Below are 11665 nucleotides of genomic sequence, written 5' to 3' on the forward strand. Positions count from 1 at the left end.
TACTAGTCCCGTGATGTCAGTCTGGTCACTCATGGCGCCAATTCAGGAAGCCAACCAGGAAAAGATTCTTGGACATTTCATTGTTTTACACACTTGAATGACAGTAAATGTGTTGCTGCACAGGATCTGAATCCTGATATTGATGGCCGGTTGAAGTTTCAGGAAAGAGAAAGGGAAATTAACACCAAATTCTTGTTATGTTCACAAATGTTTGAAAGTTTAATCTAGGTTATACCATGGTCCGGGTGAATACTATATTCTGATTGGCTGCTGGGAGTGCATTAAAAAGTGATAACGCACAGTGATAACCACACGCCCCAAAAAGAAGTTCCGGTCACCTAGCTTAAATGTTCTGTATCACTGCGTTGGCTTCCTTAAAACTAACTTTATCTTCATCATCTGGACAAAAACAAGCGGTAAGAGGTGAACTTTCTCTCTGAACTGATGCTTTATTCAACCCATCGGGACGATCAGCATAGATATATCCCAGAATCTTGACTGCAGCGGTGGTGTGGCGCCTTGTCACGTAGCGTGACAAAGCCTGGCACCACGTAAGAAATACTCCGCTTTTTGTGAAAAAAGCAATCCAAATCGGAAAAGAACCAGAATTAAGGACTAAAACTGGTTTGTGTTTATTTCTTTTGGAAATGACCATGGTCAGCATTAACGCTTCGCGTCAGACGGTTCAGGCTTCCACGCCGTGTCTTAAAAAGTGATAATGCATACTTTGTCGGCCATTTACTTTATATCCTGGCTTATCCAATGCATCCATAGCCAGACTGCAGCTGGTCCAAAATGTAGCAGCCAGATTTATTTGTGGGGCAAAGAAGTTTGACCACATAACACCGATCTTGGTCTCTTTGAACTGGCTGCCAGTGTAATATTTGTTTTTTATTCAAATTCTGGTCCTTACTTTTAGGTCCCTGGAAGGAACAGCACCTTCTTAGCCTTTCAGTCTGCTTTTAAGATATTCCCTCCTAAAGTCCTTACGTTCCTCCGAGCAGCTTGCGTTAACGGTCCCTGAACAAAACTTAAGTTTCGGGGGTATTGTGCGTTTGCTGTGTCGGCTCCTAAGCTGTGGAATCAGTTGCAACCAGCAATTAGAGAGGTCACACTCTGATTTGGTTGAGGTTTTTATTTTCCAAATCATACAGACTAGATGAGCACAAACAGTGATTTGACATGAACTGAAGGGCTTTTTCCAGCGTCCACACCAACAAGATTTACTGATAGAATGCCATTTCCAGAAGAGATGATGAGGACAACAGAAACATTGGATTCCAGTGACAATAACAGGAAAACCATCAGGAGTTTCTCAGTACAGCAGGAAAAATGACAGCAAATCCAAAAATCTGATGCAAACATTCAGAAAACTGCAGTAAAAGTCCAAAGAAAAAACCACAAACCAGATGAAGAAATCAAAGAGAAACCATCAAAGAGGTGATTGTCCCCATCAGCCACAGATGCAGCATGAACACATCTGTTCAAAGATGTCATCTGATTGTTTCAAAGAACCAAACCCTTTTCATGACAGCAGATATCATTAGCTGTTGTCTTTGTCTGGAGGCTAGAAGGTGAAATCATTTCTGTCAAACACATTGATTTCTGTTCTCATCAAGAAGCTGAACCCACACAGGTTGTTGTTTCACCATCTAGCCCTCTAGAACCGGTTCACTAAGAAACTTTGATGAACATGAACCCAAATGCATCAACTTCCCATCCTGACCTGCCCTGAACTCCAAAACACATTCCAGAGCCAACATCTACTGGTGTTGGCGTTATGGCAGACAGACCTCCAGACAGCATCACAGCCTCAAAACTTCGGCCCTTCGTTGTTTAGAATTTAATGGCACCCAGACGATTTTTGGCTTTGTTGGGCCAAAGAGTGAAAGAGGAAAAGAATTCTCCATCCTCAAAAGTGAAAGAGAACAATTTATCACCACCTCTCCCAAATGTCTTTTGAGCACCGTCAGACATCTGGACCGTTATACGTTTCACTTGTTCTGGTCCGACCCACACATCCAGCTTTTTAAGCACAGCTCCATTATGTGCAGAATCAAAACTGAACGGGTCTCCTCCTTGTCCACCAACAATGATGAGTGGTGCTACGTACGGCATGTTGTCGTTGACTTGAAGCCAAGTCTAAAACGGAAAAAAATGTATTTCTTAGAATGACAGTTAATGAAGATAAAGAAGCAGATATTTTGCTTTGTTCATTATAAAAACACAGCAGAACCAAATGACTTTTTCAAACTTGATCCATTTGACAAACCTGAGCTTGTTGCAAAAGGAGCAAAAGTTTCTTCCCTTAGACTTCTGGGAGAAGTTGTTTCCTCTGAAGACGGTCTGGAGCAGGACAAGACTAAAAAATATTAGAAAATCCAACAATCTTAACCAACTCCTAGCCTAAAACACACCAAGATCCTGACATTTGTCTGTAGAAAATACACAAAAACCAAGAACTTTCTAAAGAACTAAAACAGGACAAAGACCACAGCATCATTTGAAAGAAATGGAGACATTCTAGAAGAATGTTTGATGAAAAAATCAAATGAATGAAAGCAGGACATCAAGAAAACTCACCGGAGCAGCTGAAGCTGAAGTTCTGCTGGTTGAGGCTGAGTCTCATCCTTAAATCAGACTCAAAGTGGGCGGGGCTCACATAGAACTTTGTTCCATGTCTGCAGGGAACGCCTTCTTCTCATGACAGCCAAGAACATTTCATCACATATTAAGAGACAGTTGGAGACAAATGGAGCAGAGTTTGAGGTTTTTCATAAGCCACTTTACAACCAACAAGTTATCAGGTCCATTCTTTAAAACCAGTTTCTGTTTTTCTCAGTAAAACTAAATCTTTCTCAGACTCCTCACTGTTTTATGTTGTGCAATAACAAATCCAGAGGTTCCTCTTTCATCAGTTCCAAAGTAGACCATGACTCCTGGAGCCACGTGTAATGACCTGAACACCTTTGGGGTCAAACATGGTGTCTGTTCACGGACAAACCATGACGAGGTCCAACAAGAGAACGCAGCTCCGGTTCAGAGCAGGGAGGCCGTTCACATCACGTCCTTCTGGGCGCCACTGTTGTTCCCCACGTGAGCATTAAAGTCCACATGGTTGAACTGGGGCTGGAGAGTGAGACAACACAGACAGCTGCCTCACACCTTTGGAAACTCCAGAATGGTGGAAAATCCATCACATCTGGAGGGATTGAGTTCAAGAGCCCAGGATGTGGGTGGAGGAGACCTGACTGTACTGTACTAATGTGTGTGTGCGTAGGTTTTGGGGTTAATCCTGTGCTGAACCCTTAACACAATCAGGTAGACAAGTTGTAGGAATGAGAAAGACAGGTGGTGCACATGGACATCACTGAACAGCAGGTGTTTTATCTAATCTAAACTGCTTCCCATTTCCTCCCAGATTTCTTGAGAAGACTAAGGAGGAGCCTCTCTTTATAGCCGATTGATAAGGTCATCAGGAAGGTAGTCAAGAAGTGGTTGGCAATTTTGATAAGATCCTTATCATTCCACCTTAAAGAGGCACTAAGATGTTTCATGGAAATAATTTTCAATGGTCCAGAGGTCAGTGTTGTCATTCAGATAGAGATCAGGTCTGAGCTTCAACAGCAGATACAAGAAATGGAACTGAAATTTACTAAAAAGACAAATTAGTCTTTGGACTTTGGAGAAAATGTTGGAAAAATGTAGATTAAAAGTTAGGAAAGTATAAAAAACATGAACTGATTATAAGTTTAGAGGTGTGTGTGTGTTAGTGTGTGCGTGTACTACTCATTTATTTTTACTTTAGGATAAATGGAATTAAAGGAACAGAGGGGTGTCTCAGATCTTTTCTTCGTCTTTATTCTCCTTTTGGTTTCTTTCTTTTCTAGTCATTTATGATCTCAGCATGAAACTAATCAATAAAAGAGAAACAGATCCAGTGAAACCGTGTGTTTCTGGACCTCAGCTGTCTGCTGGGTTTCTCCTCAGACATCCACAGGAACATGGATCATGTTTCTGCCCTTTTTAGAAGGCGATGCTTCAAAGAACTGACTTAAATTCTGTGATGCCGTCGGAGCAGAAAAGGTCTGCAGATTCCAGCTGTTGGTCAGCTGATCGGAGCGTGGACGTCTGCTTCACGTCCAGATGTTTCTTCAAGAAGAACTTCAGCGTCTGTCTGCATGCACGAAGTCTGAAAGCTGCAGTGAGATGTTTAAAGATGAACATCAGGGAGGATCCTGTAGAAATGCGTCTTCTCATGTCTGGTTCTGTTCTCCCTGCAGACGTCCAGCAGATCCTGCCAGTCAAAGCAGAAGATCCTCATGAATGCAGCTCCAGTTTGGGCCAACAGGACCAGAACCCTGTCCTCATAAAGGAGGAGGTGGATGTTGTTCTAGTGAAGAGTGAAGAAGTTCTCAGCTGCAATCAAACTGAAGACAGCAGAGACGCAGGTCCTCCAAGCAGCAGCTCAGCTCAACAGATGAAACCGTCTGAAGAACCCGACCAGAACCCAGATCCAAGCCGTAGTTCCCAACCTGCTGGAAGAGAGTCGTTCTCCTCTGAGACTGATGTCAGTGATGGAGACCGGCAGGATTCTGGACCCGAGGCCGACGACAGCGAGACTCCAAAGTCTGGAGACTTGGGTTCTGTTTGTGTTAGCGGGTCAGGTCCAGAGGAACATCAGAACTCTTCGTACGGCTGCAACGTTTGTGGCAGAACTTTTACACGGCGTCAAAGTCTGAAGAAGCACCTGATGATGCTTCTTCTACTGGCTGCAGACTGCGCAAACTCTCCTGGCCTCCGTTTGCAGAAGCAGACAAGGTTTCAGTCTCTCCTGTTGTGACCTTCTTCACACGCTGCCATCCCAAAATGTTTTCCTTTAGAGAAAAAGTGGGCGGGGCATCATCAATTTGATTGGATAGACTTATATGTTGTTTTTCCAGCAGAGGTTAATCATCAAAATGTTTCATTTAAATGAGACGTTTAACCCTTTGAGGGGCCGCCTGCAGTTCAGGTACCTGTAGACGTGGTCTTCATCATCTTCATCACTGAAAAACACCCATAATGCACACAGAAAGATTGAGCTACTATGTCTTCTTTTGGTTTCTGCTTCTTTTCTGTTAGGTTGCTGCCTAATTGATGAAATAATCCTTTATTTCAGTGTTTGTATTAAAACTGTGGAGTTTGGTGAAATAAATGCATCAGTTGTTGCTTCTACTTTACTGTGTTTGGTGTTTCAAAGGGTTCATGTTCAGCTGACGTTTCTGCTGAATGACTGATTCTCTGCTCTCCTTAAACATGTGATGGACTCACAGTTTCCTGGAATACGCTCACCAGCCTTTCTGGACATGAACATTTAAAATGTACCAACTTGGAGTTCAGGTTTGGTTCAACCAAGAACAGAAAAACGATCCTTTGTTTCAAAAACGCAAAGTCTATATTCATTTAGAGAATATTTGTTCATGATTAAGACGTGTTTTGTTAATGTACAGTGTAGAAAACGCAGCTTTAGATTTTCATTTTTGTTATTTCTTGAGAAGAATCACGTGAAAAATCAGAGCTGCAAACTGTAATGACACAAACCGAACAGCAGAGGTCAGTGTTGGTCTCTGCCTCATTCACATGGAGATCAGGTCTGAGCAGTTTCAACAGCAGATCCTGGAAATGGAACTGAAATGTAATAAAAAGATAAATTAGTCTGTAAAAAAATCTTTTTTTAATCAGATGATAAAGTTTTAGGCTTCAACTCAAAGCAGGACTTTTAAAACTAACTTCATGAGGAATCCTTCAGGAACAGAAACTACAGAGAAAGATGGAGAGACTTCTAACTCAGGACAGAAATGTTCCTCAGACTTTGACTTCCTGATAAACCAAAACATCATGATATACTTTTGAAAAGTTGATGAACTGTTGAGATGTTTGTATCCAATGAAATAGATCCGTCTGCAGAATTTCCATCTTTGAGGCATCGCTTTAACTCATCTGTCCATTTTGCAGTGACTCTGATCAAATCTAGTTTAGTTTTAGTTTATACTTTTTGATCAACCAGTTTTCTTATCAATGCACTCGTGTTTTTGTTTGTAATGAGATTTTTGTTTTTTTTTCAACCAGACAAAAAGAAAAGCTAATGACTTCTGGAATTTCTGGATGTTAAAATATCCACAGGTTCCTGAAGAACCTCCAGAACTTTACAGCTCTATGGAAAGAACGGATCTATTTAAAACCCTTAAAGAACTGAAAGTGTCTGCTGCTGTCCTCACTCTATAACATTCCCCTTCCTCTTTTCCACCTGTGCAGAAAAAGGCGTAGTTTACCTGGACCTGGATGATTTGCCATCATCTCTCTGAGGTCCGGTGATGGTCCTTCTCCTTGGCCTCAATGAACTCCTTCCAGGACTGAGTCTTTGCTAGCAAAATAGCCTCAGCTGCAGCTCACTAAGACTGCCGGTGATCAGCCGCCAGGAGTTTTAGCACCCAGCCAGGCTTGCTAGAACTGCTTCTTTTGTATCCCTCTTTTTATTGTTTTTTTAACTTGTCCTGTCCAACAGCTGAGCAGACAGATGAGAGCTGAGGGCCTCTTGTGTTGGACATATTTTATTTTAACAAGAGGGGTTATGAATCTTCTGACAAACCAGAGGTATGTCTGAATAAACCCCTTTTGGAATCGAGGAAAAATTTATTTCTATATTTTTTGTCATATTTGAAAATCTTTTGTGTTGGACCGGACGGAAAAGGAAAGAAGGGAAGAAGAGAGAGGGATATGGGGGGGTAAAACCATGAAGCAGCATTAAGCAACAGGTTTCTGGATGGTTGTACTCTTTACAGTGATGTTCAGATGTAATTTAAGTCTATAGGGGCAGGGCCTGTCCACACACACTCAAATGTTATAAACACACCTGTTGGCTCAAAAAAATGTCCACATGTCAACATGTACACAACACAGATAGTGTTCACACACGCATACTTATGCCTTCAAACCAACTAGTGTGAAATCTTTCATTCATTCAATCATGCAAACTATTAGTGCAAAGGTGAGCTAACACCTGTGCTCAGGTGAGTGTTTATGTTCTTCTAAAATGGATGGTGGAACGTGAAAAGAAGGAGGAGGAAGTCACACTTTCATCTTTTGTTACCCTTAATTCTGGGATCCACCTCTGACTTTGGGGCTTCCCACCAGGGGCCCAACTACCTAATTTCATAGGAGTATGCAGCCACATTAACCCCCCCACACACACACACAGACATAAATGCACATAATAATACGCACACAACACCTTCATTGTTTAAATGTATACATCTCATTACTTCTACTGGATTTGACCCAGCAGAACATTTTTGTGATCTATTTTCTACCATGTTTTGTCTCATTGATTCCCCAAATTTGCATGGTGGAAGCCTTTGAGAAGTAATGCCTGGCCCCAGCCCTCTCCTCTGTACCTCTCTGTTCTTCTCCCTCTTCATCATCAGCTGATGGTCTCTCTTTCTCTCAGTCATCATCATCATCATCATCATCTGAATCTCTCTCTTCTCTGTTGGGACTGACTTGTCATGTCTGCACTTGTTTTCCTAAAATCAGTGAACAGGTGATGAGCAGAAGTTTAAACCAGAATGAAAATCTTGTTTTTTGTGATTTAAATATGTAAATTATTCCTCCCTGAATTCATCTCTGCTCTCTTTTCTATTAAATGCATCACCAACCTCACATCTGTCTGCTTCACCTCTTGTCTGTGTTCTTCTCCTCTAAATCAGAGGTGTCAAATATACGACCCGCGGGCCGTATCCGGCCCGCCAGATGGTTCAATCTGGCCCAGTCATGAAGAGTAAAAATTATAAGAATGTTTAAAAAAACAAGCACGTTTCTAATCCATTCCTGTGGCGAGTTATGATTTTTTAAAGAAATAACCGAAATGCGCAATTTCGCCACTAGGGGGGAGTAAAGGCTAAGAGAAACAGTTGAAAATGCTTATCTTTGCACGTGCCAAAAGTGAAACCCAACGGCTTTGTGTCTGAATAAGATGTAGTTTGGTTCCCCGCAAGCCCCCCTACTGTTACATTGTTGTAAGAATGATCAGTAGTGACACCCTAATGACCAAGAGGTTGCCAAAAAGAAAAAAAGGGTTGAAGTGGAGTGCTGAGCTTTCCATGAAAAATGGACAAAGTTTTATTTCTTTACGGAGCTGAATGCAAAACCTGCGTGTTTGTTATGTCATCAACAGGTGGCAGTGCTCAAAGAATATAATGTTCAGCACCACTATGAGACAATGAGGAAACTTTCACCATTTTCCAGTGTGTGAACGAGTGTGTGACTGTGTGTGTGCATGGGCCTTCAAAAGAAGGTAGAAAGCGCTATATAAGTATACGCCATTTACCATTTTCCATTACCATTAGCAGTTAAGAATTGAGAAGATTAACCAACACAAAGCTGGACTGGAAAAAAATGTCTGCATTTACTGCAGCGTGACGTCAGTGATGGAGCAGTGACAGACGCCTGATTGCAGACGAGTTGGAGCAAACATCCAAACCATTTTCAGATGCTGAACCTATTGAAAAATGCTGAAGGCCTCAGAAGTATTGTTCCCTAAAAAGCAGTCTGTCAAGGATTATGATTGCAGATCCAACATCTCTGAGGAGACTTGGGCGCCATATTAAGGAATCCAGTCATTGATTGTATTTTCGGTCACTATTAATGAAAGCACAGATACAGATATTTCACAACTGTGCAAATTTCTTAGAGGTGCTGAAGAGACCGTCATAGCGGAGTTCATGAGTTGATGGTCACAACAGCTGATGACATAGTCAGCTCTCTAGTTACTGTGCTGGACTATGTTGGAGTGAACTGGTCACATGGTGTCAGTCTGGTCACTGATGGCGCCCCATTAAAAGGTCAGGAAGAAGAAAGGTGTTGCCACAAAATTCAGGCAGAAACCAGGAAAAGATTCTTGGACATTTGATTGTGTCTTGCACACTTAAATGACAGCAGATATGTTTCTGCACAGGATGAAATGCATTTTATTTTACATCCATTAGCCTCTGTGAATGAATGTGTAATAATAAGTTATTAGGCTACCATGTTGGCTGAGGCATTTTCTCCAACCGAGTAAAAAAGAAAAGAAAAACTGTTTTTTGCCTTTATGTTACTGGTCCAGCCCACTTGCGATCAGACGCCTTGAATGCGACCCCCGAACAAAAATGAGTTTGACACCGCTGCTCTAAATCATATGACCAACAAACAATTATTTCAAATTTTAAATACATTAAACATCATGCTACTGCATGTTTTTTAAATTGAAAATACGGTTTAAAAATGACTGACTGGGTATGAACTGGCTTTGCCCTGAACCATCAGACCAACCTGATTCTTTCCTCCATCCCCACAGCTGAGGAGAGCTTTGATGGATTCAAAGATTTCTGTGGCAGGTGGAGTACCATTTAGTAAATTGGTTCTTCCTGTGTCCACCAGCTCCTCACCTGCAGAGGGTTTATAAAGGTGACTTCCCTCTGGCAGTCTGAGAATCTGCATCGACCTGCTGCTTTTGGGTGGAACCGGCTAAGCGCAGCCTCAGGCTGTTTTAGCTGAGTCCCGCCTCAAAAGTTGCTCAGCACAGTGAAGATTTGGTCGATTGCAGCCTCAGAAGCTGTGTGTGTAAGTTACATTAGTTATTTAGTATTTATTTAGTATTTTATCTGTTTTCAGATAAAACAGAGCCTGAAGTTTTCCCACACCGGACAACAGAAGGGCGTCAGCTTCTGTTGGTGGATGCCATGGGCATGGCCATTGGACTTGTTGCTGATCTGGGGAGCAAACACTGGAACTGTAGGAGGATGGTGTTCTGGCTTTGGCATGACCTATCATTTGTGGTGTTAGGGTTTGTGTCTTTCTGGGTCTTTTAACAATGGTATATTTATCATTAAATATTTGTGTTTTGTACATAACCTGGCTCAGCTTTCGGTGTGGGAGAGGCCTGCAATCAGTTTAGTTTTAGTTTTCTGGTGGCTCCGCTTTGCAGCAAGTAAAGGGGAAATCATAATGCAGCAATTGAACCTCAGGATGCAAAGAACTGGAATTGAAAAAGAACAGGTGTATTCAGGATGAAGTGGCCTCCACACAACCTTGGCTGAAGCTTCCTTTTGATGGCCGGTACCTGACAGCTCCCCTCTGGAGTCCTACAAGCCAGCCAGACTCGGTTGGACTCCTTCAGCTTGATGGCATCCATCAGGCCCAGTGTCCACCACCGGCTATGGGAATTGCCACTGCAACAGGAACCAGAGACCTCACAACCACAGCTCTGAACAGCAGCAGAGACAATATAGATGGAGACCATGGTCGACTCTGACTTAATGTCTCCAGCCTCCCTTGGTGATTGTTTAATGTTCTCCTGAATGTGGGGGGGGGGAGACCTCCCTGACAGACAGGTCAGCCAGAGGCGCCATTCATTCCCAGTCGTTCCCCAGATCAGCATGTGTGTGTGTACTAGTGTGTGTGTGTGTGTGCTTGTGTGTGTGTGTGTGTGTGTGTGTGTGTGTGGTTGTATTTCTTGAAAGACGTCTCTGTTGACCTCCTTATTGTTCTGGAGCTGTTGAGCTGCCGTCTCTTGTGATTGGTCGGCATCTGCATCATCCAGACGTGACATTGGTGTTGCCGTCACCTTCCTTGTGGGAGGGGTTTAACCCCCTACATCTTTAGGGATGCTCCCAAACTGGTATCAACATGTATTAGTGTTCAGTTTAAGAATTCATAGCACTCCTGATTTGGTTGAGGTTTTTATTTTCCAAATCATACAGACTAGATGAGCACAAACAGTGATTTGACATGAACTGAAGGGCTTTTTCCAGCGTCCACACCAACAAGATTTACTGATAGAATGCCATTTCCAGAAGAGATGATGAGGACAACAGAAACATTGGATTCCAGTGACAATAACAGGAAAACCATCAGGAGTTTCTCAGTACAGCAGGAAAAATGACAGCAAATCCAAAAATCTGATGGAAACATTCAGAAAACTGCAGTAAAAGTCCAAAGAAAAAACCACAAACCAGATGAAGAAATCAAAGAGAAACCATCAAAGAGGTGATTGTCCCCATCAGCCACAGATGCAGCATGAACACATCTGTTCAAAGATGTCATCTGATTGTTTCAAAGAACCAAACCCTTTTCATGACAGCAGATATCATTAGCTGTTGTCTTTGTCTGGAGGCTAGAAGGTGAAATCATTTCTGTCAAACACATTTATTTCTGTTCTCATCAAGAAGCTGAACCCACACAGGTTGTTGTTTCACCATCTAGCCCTCTAGAACCGGTTCACTAAGAAACTTTGATGAACATGAACCCAAGTGCATCAATTTCAGATCCTGACCTGCCCTGAACTCCAAAACACATTCCAGAGCCAACATCTACTGGTGTTGGTGACCTTGTAGGCTCTCCACTTGTCATACAGGCCTTAGAAATTCGACCTTTCGTTGTTTCAAATTTAATGGCACCCAGGTGATCTCCAGCATTGTTGGGCCAAAGAGTGAGAGAGGAAAAATAGTCTCCATTCTCAAAAGTGAAAGACACCATTTTATCCCCGCTTTTCTTTACGGTCCCATATGTCTTTTGAGCACCGTCAGACATCTGGAGCGTTATACATCTCACTTGGTTTGGTCCGACCCACACATCCAGCTTTTTA

The 11665-nt window shown here is 42.4% G+C and overlaps 1 pseudogene across 1 annotated transcript; it reads right to left on the reverse strand.

Moving 5' to 3' along the window:
* Nucleotides 1–1126: 1126 nt before the first annotated feature.
* Nucleotides 1127–2363, reverse strand: LOC111946395 (aerolysin-like protein; annotated as a pseudogene). The gene is made up of 2 exons (XR_013651437.1): nucleotides 2273–2363; nucleotides 1127–2142 (listed from the first exon to the last, which is right to left on the reverse strand). The product of XR_013651437.1 is annotated as an aerolysin-like protein (transcript).
* Between the last annotated feature and the right edge of the window lie 9302 nt (nucleotides 2364–11665).

Source organism: Oryzias latipes, chromosome 19 (assembly GCF_053564925.1).
Source record: "Oryzias latipes strain Hd-rR chromosome 19, Olatipes_Hd-rR_3.1".
In the NCBI taxonomy this organism is placed as follows: Eukaryota; Metazoa; Chordata; class Actinopteri; order Beloniformes; family Adrianichthyidae; genus Oryzias; species Oryzias latipes.